Genomic DNA, 7796 nt, shown 5'->3' on the forward strand with positions numbered 1-7796 from the left:
TAAGGAAACTGACTTTATTTGAAACACACTATGAAAAATTTATGCCTGAAGAATATCTAGTGATAAGTAAATAAGAGAAGGTTAGTAGCCCGTGACAGTGATAGCAACAAGCAAAATATTAGCGTGGCTAGAGGGTAAGCAGAAAGAACTAGAGAAAGAGACAACTAAGAAGAGCCTTCCTGGAATTGAAGCAGCTTCTGAGACAGGCAACACCCTTCTCATGCAAAGTTGCCCACTTTAATTGGATTAGATTGTGAAGCAATTTATGCACCCAGAGCATTGCCATAAAATAAATAAATAAGTAAACAAACAAACAAACAAACAATCAGCTGGTAAATAATAGAGGCTATGAGCTGGATACAATACTGAAAGAGGAAGCCCAGCTAAAAGCTTAAGGGACTCTTCAGCAAGATACACTTAAAAAGAGGCTGGCTAAGACCACAGCCATCTCTGATGGTCAGACAGAATGTGCCCAAAATGCCAAGCAGGGCCCTCTAAGGAGTGACATCAGAAATGACACACTGTTGGGGGAAGAGACCTTGCTGAACTAATTCAGCCAGATCACTAACCAAATAATAACAAGCCCTTGAGAGGGAGATGGGCTGCTGGTGGGTCAACTTGATTTCCAGATTGGCTACAATCTGTTATCTAACATGTCCAATTTTTAACAGAAAAGAGGCAGATAAAGAAACAGAAAAGTGTGACTCATACATAGAAGGAGAAAAGCATGCTAGAAACTTTCTCTAGAGTGCCCAGATGTAGGATTTAGCAGACAAAGATGTCAAAGAAGCTACTATACTTATATTCAAAGAACAACAGGAAGTCATGTTTAATGAATTAAATGAAAGTGATAGCAATGGCTCATCAAATAGAGAATAGCAATAAAGAGAGAGAAATAACAGAAGGAACCGAGCAGAAATTCTAGAGTGGAAAGTGCAATAGCCAAAATGAAACATTCACTGCAGGGGCTGAACAGTAGGTTTTAGGTAACAGAAGTATGAATCAGTGTTTCTGTTTGTTTGTTTTGTCGCCCAGGCTGGAGTGCAGTGGCCGGATCTCAGCTCACTGCAAGCTCCGCCTCCCGGGTTCCTGCCATTCTCCTGTCTCAGCCTCCCGAGTAGCTGGGACTACAGGCGCCGCCACCACGCCCGGCTAGTTTTTCGTATTTTTTTTTAGTAGAGACGGGGTTTCATCGTGTTAGCCAGGATGGTCTCGATCTCCTGACCTCGTGATCCAACCGCCTCGGGCTCCTGTAGTGCTGGGATTACAGGCGTGAGCCACCGCGCCTGGTCAAATCAGTGAATTTGAAGACACAGACACAGAGATTATGCAATCTGAAAAACAGAAAAAAGAACAAATAAGGAAACATAAAACAGCCTCAGAGAAATTTGACATACCACTAAGTGCACCAACATATGCATAATGTAAGCTGCGAAAGGAGGGGAAAGAGACAAGGTCAAAAATATATTTGAATAAATAATGGCTAAAATCATATGCATTTTGATAAAAATCATTAATCTTCACATCCAGGAAGCTCAATAAACTATAAGGAAGAAATGCAACGAGCTCTACAATTAGACATACTGTAGTCAAAATGTTGAAAGTGAAAATCTTGAAAGCAGCAAAAGAAGAAAACACTCATCTCATACATCTGAATGCTAAAACCAACAGGACATAAGACTAACAGTTGACTTATTTTAATTATATCCTGCTTTCCCATTGAAAAAAATATAAGTAATTGCAATAATTATTTATTTAAAATCATAAGGCAATTCAACATAAAGGTATACTTCTAGGTGATAGGGACTGCAAAATTGTTTGATAACAGTCTCTCAGAGTCTTATTTTTTTTTTACATTTAAAATGATACCCATATAATCTCAATATATAAATCAAAGATCTTGATTTATAAGAGCTTTTATTTTTTTAATTCATGTAGGAAATAGAAGATGGCAGTAAAAATATTCATACTGCAAGGTAGCATATATGAAGTACTAATTACCATAAGTGTTGGTATAGAAAATGTCACTTATTTTACCTTGTAGCAGATCTTGTATGCATGACTGCCTTTCATGGCCACCAAGGTCTTATTGCGATAACAAAAAATAATTAAAAATTTATAAAATCACACGTGAAGTTTAATGGGAAGGTAGATGACACATTTCAACAATATTTTGAAACAAAAGCCCCAGTTAATTAATATGTTGGACTATGGCTGAGGATGTAGCTGAACTATCCTACGTAAATGGAAATATGGGCTATGGGTTTTGGAATCCAGATTAAACACGTTCTTCTTCTGGCAATTCCAGGGTCAGTGTACTCATCCAGTAGTGCAAAGCTAATCAGCCTATATGCTGGGTCACATCCACAACCCCTTGGCATACTTGATATTCTCTTATTATAATGTAAGCGAACATACAAGATTCAACATATATTTGAAAGTAATCACTAAATAGTGCTAAGATAAAGAAGGTAAGATTTTTACCAGAGGACAGAGAATAAATTGAGAGAACAAGAGTTTGATCAGGCAAAGGATTTTTAGGAAGGCTGAACTATTCTGTGTAATACTATAATTGTAGATATACGACATTGTGCATTTGTCAATACTCATTGGACTGAATAGTACATGGAGGCAAATCTGTGTCAAAAGGTTTCAGCTGAACACAAACTAAAAGAATGGACACTTCAGTGAGCACACTGAACAAGGAATAGTCTTGCAAATAAAATTGTTTGGAAAAGAAAATAAATGTAAAAGAAACAGAATATGAGAGGGGGAAAAAAAGAGACTCAAAGATCAGGAATGATTCCAACATAGGAAATTAGAGGACGAAACAACAAAGAAGGCACCGAGGAACAAATCGCTATGTAGTAGTAATTATTCCTATGTGGTTATAATAACTCACATGTAACAAAAGTGGCTATGTGACTATAGTAAGCATTTCCTTAACTGGAAAAAGATATAATCCTTGAGACTGAATGAGTAATGAATACCCAGGAAGGTAAATGATATTTTTAAAAATTATCACTTAAACATATAGTTAGGAAGTAAAATTGAGTTTTAAACAAAATGTATTTGAGCTGTGTGAGTCCACTTATATGTGGATTTCCTTCTTCCTCTGCCCCTCCGAGACAGCAAGACCAATCACTCCTCTTCCTCCTCCTCCTGAGCCTACTCAATTTGAAAAACTTTATGAAGATCTACTTCTATTTTGTCAATAATAAATGTATTTTATTTTCCTTACAAACCTCCTGATAACATTTTCTTTTCTCTAGCTTACTTTAAGAACACAGTATATAATAGAGATTACATTCAAAATATGTGTTAACTGACTATTTTATTGGTGGTAAGGCTTCCAGTCAACAGTAAGCTATTAGTAGATAAGTTTTGAGGGAATCAACATTTATATGTAGATTTTAGACTGTGAGGGGTTGGCACCTGTAACTCCTACATTATAAGTTTCAACTGTATAACACAATAAAATAATGTCTTTAAAGTGTCCAGGATGAGAGAAGAATAAGGATCATTTTGCTATAAGATGTTTTGTCAATAATGTTGAAAGCTAAAGTGACAAAAAATAAAATCCATAGACGATTGCTAAAACACATGAATACTGACTCATGAATCTACTAGACTATAATATGAACATTATTTATATAATATTAATAATAAATCATTGCTTAGTGATTTTCATCTGTTAGAAACAAAATTTAAAAAAATTCAGAAAACTTTATGGTTACAGAGCAGACTATAGTGACATCCTTATAATATGAATATGCAGCCCACAAAAGTCAACACGTAGAAGTAGAGAATGAATGGGCTTTAGATAATTTAAGATATTAATATATGCCAATGCATAAAAGAAGTTGAGACATAAAATTGATGGAATGAGAAACATAGGCTTAAGTATATATGTGTACAATCTCCACGAATATGTGTGTGTTATGTTATGAAGGTAGCTAAAAGAAAAAGAAAAGGTAGAGATGTTAAGTATACATTTGGAAATTGAGGAAAAGGAGACAACATTTTAGCAAGTTATATTTTCAAATTTCATTTAAAAATCTGTATAATTACTGAAGTTCATGAAGGAAAAAATGAAGGTACAAATTATATTCTTTGCAGTTGATGAGAAGTGTCTGCTTCCATTGCCCGTGAATCCCTAACAGAACGGTGCCAGGCTCCACCACCAGGAGACCTTCCTGAGTCCCATCTGAAAGTCTTCACTTGAATGCATCCCTGGTTTTAATGACCTAGCAAGCCTACCTCTGAAGAGAAGGGCAGTCCTCGGCAGCCTGAGAGGTGCTGGTGGAGACATACTAAAAGGTAAGAGGAATTAGAAAAAAGTGTTCCCCAGCTGTGTTTGTGTCTCATAACCTATAGAGATGCTTCTCAAATGTAGTTTCCGTGCTTTTTCGGTCCAGAAATTTCAAGTTACCTGTCTTGATGAGCAAATGGAGAATAAGGGCTTAGAAACTTGCCTAGCAATTTGACAGTGATGGTTTTGTCTGTTGAATATAATAATTACATGGTTGGTTTGTAACTTTTATTTATTTTCATACTATATTGCACAAAATAGCACCAGTCTCAAATAGATTGGGGCAGGGAGAGATCTATCCCTTCACATCAGCTGCCTGAAAACTAATGATCTGCAACTTTTAACCACCATGTCTGTTTTCTGTCTATTTCAAATTCAAATCACTAGTGCCTAGTACAACGGCTGCCATATTTGTGACTCAAGTAATATTTTTGAGTGAGTGAATGGAGAAGTGCCTGAACCATAATAAAATTAATAACTGTTTATTGAGTGTTCAAAAATAAAAATTGGCCTCTTCTAAGGATCCTGACTAGGAGAACAGATGGATGAACAAGGGGACTGCCTCTCATTGTGGACCCTTTTTATCACTTAATTTTTACCACTTAAATGTGAGCAAGAATAAGTATTTTAAATGTAGAAGATAATTCCTCTGAAGGTAGAGATGAGGAGTTTGACCTGAGACTGCAGGAGGATGACATGGTTCAGGATGATATGGTTGTAGCTATAGTGACTTATCCTAACTCCTGGTATTTCAAAATAGGAGGGGAGGTAGGGTTTTTAGACTGTGATGTCCTTTCTAGAAAAGGGTATAATGAATACATAGGAAGGAATGATGATTATAATTCAATTTAGGCATCCCATAAAAATTAACTGAGAAAAGTTAACACTAATAATTTGTATTTTAAACATATGTTTTGTTCCCTTCTTTTCGTACAATAAAAGTAGCATTCACTAAAGTTCCAGGGTTGTGTATACATATATCTTTCAGCCTAAGAATATTATCAAATAATATTACAAACATTGGTAAACTAAGAGAATTCTGTTACATCTATGAGCAACTCAAGGGCAGGCTCTCTGTCTTTTCCCTTTCATTTTACTCTGTACTAAAGTTTCAGAAATGGAAACTTTCTTCAAACACCAACCGCGGGCAAATCTACAAAAGAAGAAAAGAACAGTCTCCTCTCCTCCCTGTGCTACCATGAGACACTCCAAAATCGTCCTCAGTGGTTTTGTACTTTTGAACAAGGGGAGAATTACCCTGTTCTCTGAAGAATATGAAGGCAGGTTGTTCAATGGGCCCCTTATTTATTCAGAATCCTTCACAAAAGGATTGGATGAAATAGTACGGAGCATGTGTTTGTTGTCTGCTGTTGCTAGCCTTGTGATTTTGGAAGATAGGTGTCAAATGCTTACGCTGTGCAGAATCGTAAGGGACTCACTCAAGTGAAAAAGAACAAAGCTATGGAATTGCCTGTTTTGGAACCTGTTTTCAACCATCACTAACAAGATGAGAATCATTAGAAGAAGCAGAAAACTACCTTATAAAAGAAAATACCAATTATTTTGCAGTGAAGGATTCCAAACCATTGTAAACAGACTATAGAAATGTAAATTGGAAGATGCTGAACACGGGATTTTTCAGGCTCATTTCAATTTACCATTTTACCTTCTTTCCCTTTTTTATGACACCCAGGAAAAAAATTGCCTCTACTTTAAAAATTATTGTATTATACATATATGCAACATGAAAAATGTGAATTCTTCAGGGATACTTTCCCCTAGGCCTTCAATTTGATTTTGAGATTGATGAAGTGAATGACAGTGTTTCATTACTGAAACACCCCTAGGAAGGTACTTTGGCTTGCCTGGTAAATTGTAAATGTCATGTTGATTTTATTACTCCACTAAAGGATGATATTGACTCCTCATGAAAACTGGGAATGGGGGGAAAATAAACTACAAAATGTCTGTCCTTAATCTTCTCTCTTCTCAGTATAAAAAAGCAAGAAAAAACTAATACGTTCACCCTGTGATTGTAGCTATAGTTACTTACCCTAACTCCTGGTATTTAAAAACACTCATGCACAGGCCTGGCTAAATAATAAAATAAAATTACAGTTACTCCTATAAAACTTCTAAAAGTGCCTTTGTATCTTACTATATTTGATCATTCCTTTAATTCATAAATTATATTGCAGAGGGAGTTTTTATTTATTACTGAAAGATAGGCGAGATCAAGCAACATGACCAAGACCAGCACATTGATAAGGAGAGAAAATATTGCATTTGGAATCCACCTTCTAACTGTAATCCCTAGCTTCTTACCAAAAGAAATCAACATAAACCCCTGAAAGTTAAGCTTCCTTGTAAGGATCACTCAAAGGAAAGTTTGCAATTTGCAGGATGAGTTCGCTTTAGGTGTTTTCCCTTGTTGTATTGAGCATTCAGTTTTAAGTTCTGGCAGTGTTTCTGTCCTTTGTATATTTAAAAGATTATGTGCTCCACTCAGAACGAGTAGAACCTTTCAGGCCCCCGGATTTATTTCAAACACGTCTTCCCTCCCCAATATTTCCCACCTGGACTTTGAGTCAATGCCCCTCACCTCATTAGTACAGATTCAGTCCAACTCTAGTTCCTTACATGACACTTGCCTGAGATCGAAACATATCAAAAACCTCAACTCTGCTTTCTGGATGGGTAAGACCTAGCAGTTATATCACATTTTGGATACCCTGTCCAAGCTAAAACCACTACCATATTGACAGCTTAAGGTCTCAAGTGTATTCAGAAGTGTACCCGTGTTCTCTGAGGTCGTTGTCAGTGGTTCTCCATGTAGTTCACTCAGACCAGTGGCATCAGCATCAGTTGTGAACTCAGTAGAAACACAGATTCTTGAGCCTTCCCTAGACCTCAGAAACTCTGGAATTGGGGCGCAGTGACTTGTGTGTTAATAAGTCCCCAGGTAATTCTAATTAAGAAAATTTGAAATTAAATTTTCCCTTCTATTCTTTATTGGATTAATCTGTGGGACTGGGTTTTAACTTTTCTCCCTACTCATAGTTTTCTCTTGAATCAACTAAGCAGCCTGTGGGATAGATTAAAAGAAAACACAGACGTTAAAATCAGAGGAACGTAACTTCAAAGTGCCTCAAATATTGCTCTTGTTTCTCAGTATGAGTTCTGAAAGGTCAGAGTTACAATATACAGACATATAGATGCCGTTATAAACACATAAACAGCAAGCATTCTATATGTAGTCATTCTATAAATGATGACCAGTGTTCAGTTCTGCTCTGAAAGGTAATCATTTAAAAAAGAGCTGAAAAGAATGTATCCTTATGACAAATGTTTGTGTGTGAATAGAAATGTCTCTGTGCATTTGTGTGCAATCTCTGGCCTTTAATATATCTCTTCTTGTTTACCAGTGTTATCTGTGCCATCTTTTTGCAAAAGATGAAGGGAAAGTTCCTCTGCAGGCACTGTT

Source organism: Macaca mulatta, chromosome 12 (genome assembly GCF_049350105.2).
Source record: "Macaca mulatta isolate MMU2019108-1 chromosome 12, T2T-MMU8v2.0, whole genome shotgun sequence".
NCBI classification, from domain to species: Eukaryota; Metazoa; Chordata; class Mammalia; order Primates; family Cercopithecidae; genus Macaca; species Macaca mulatta.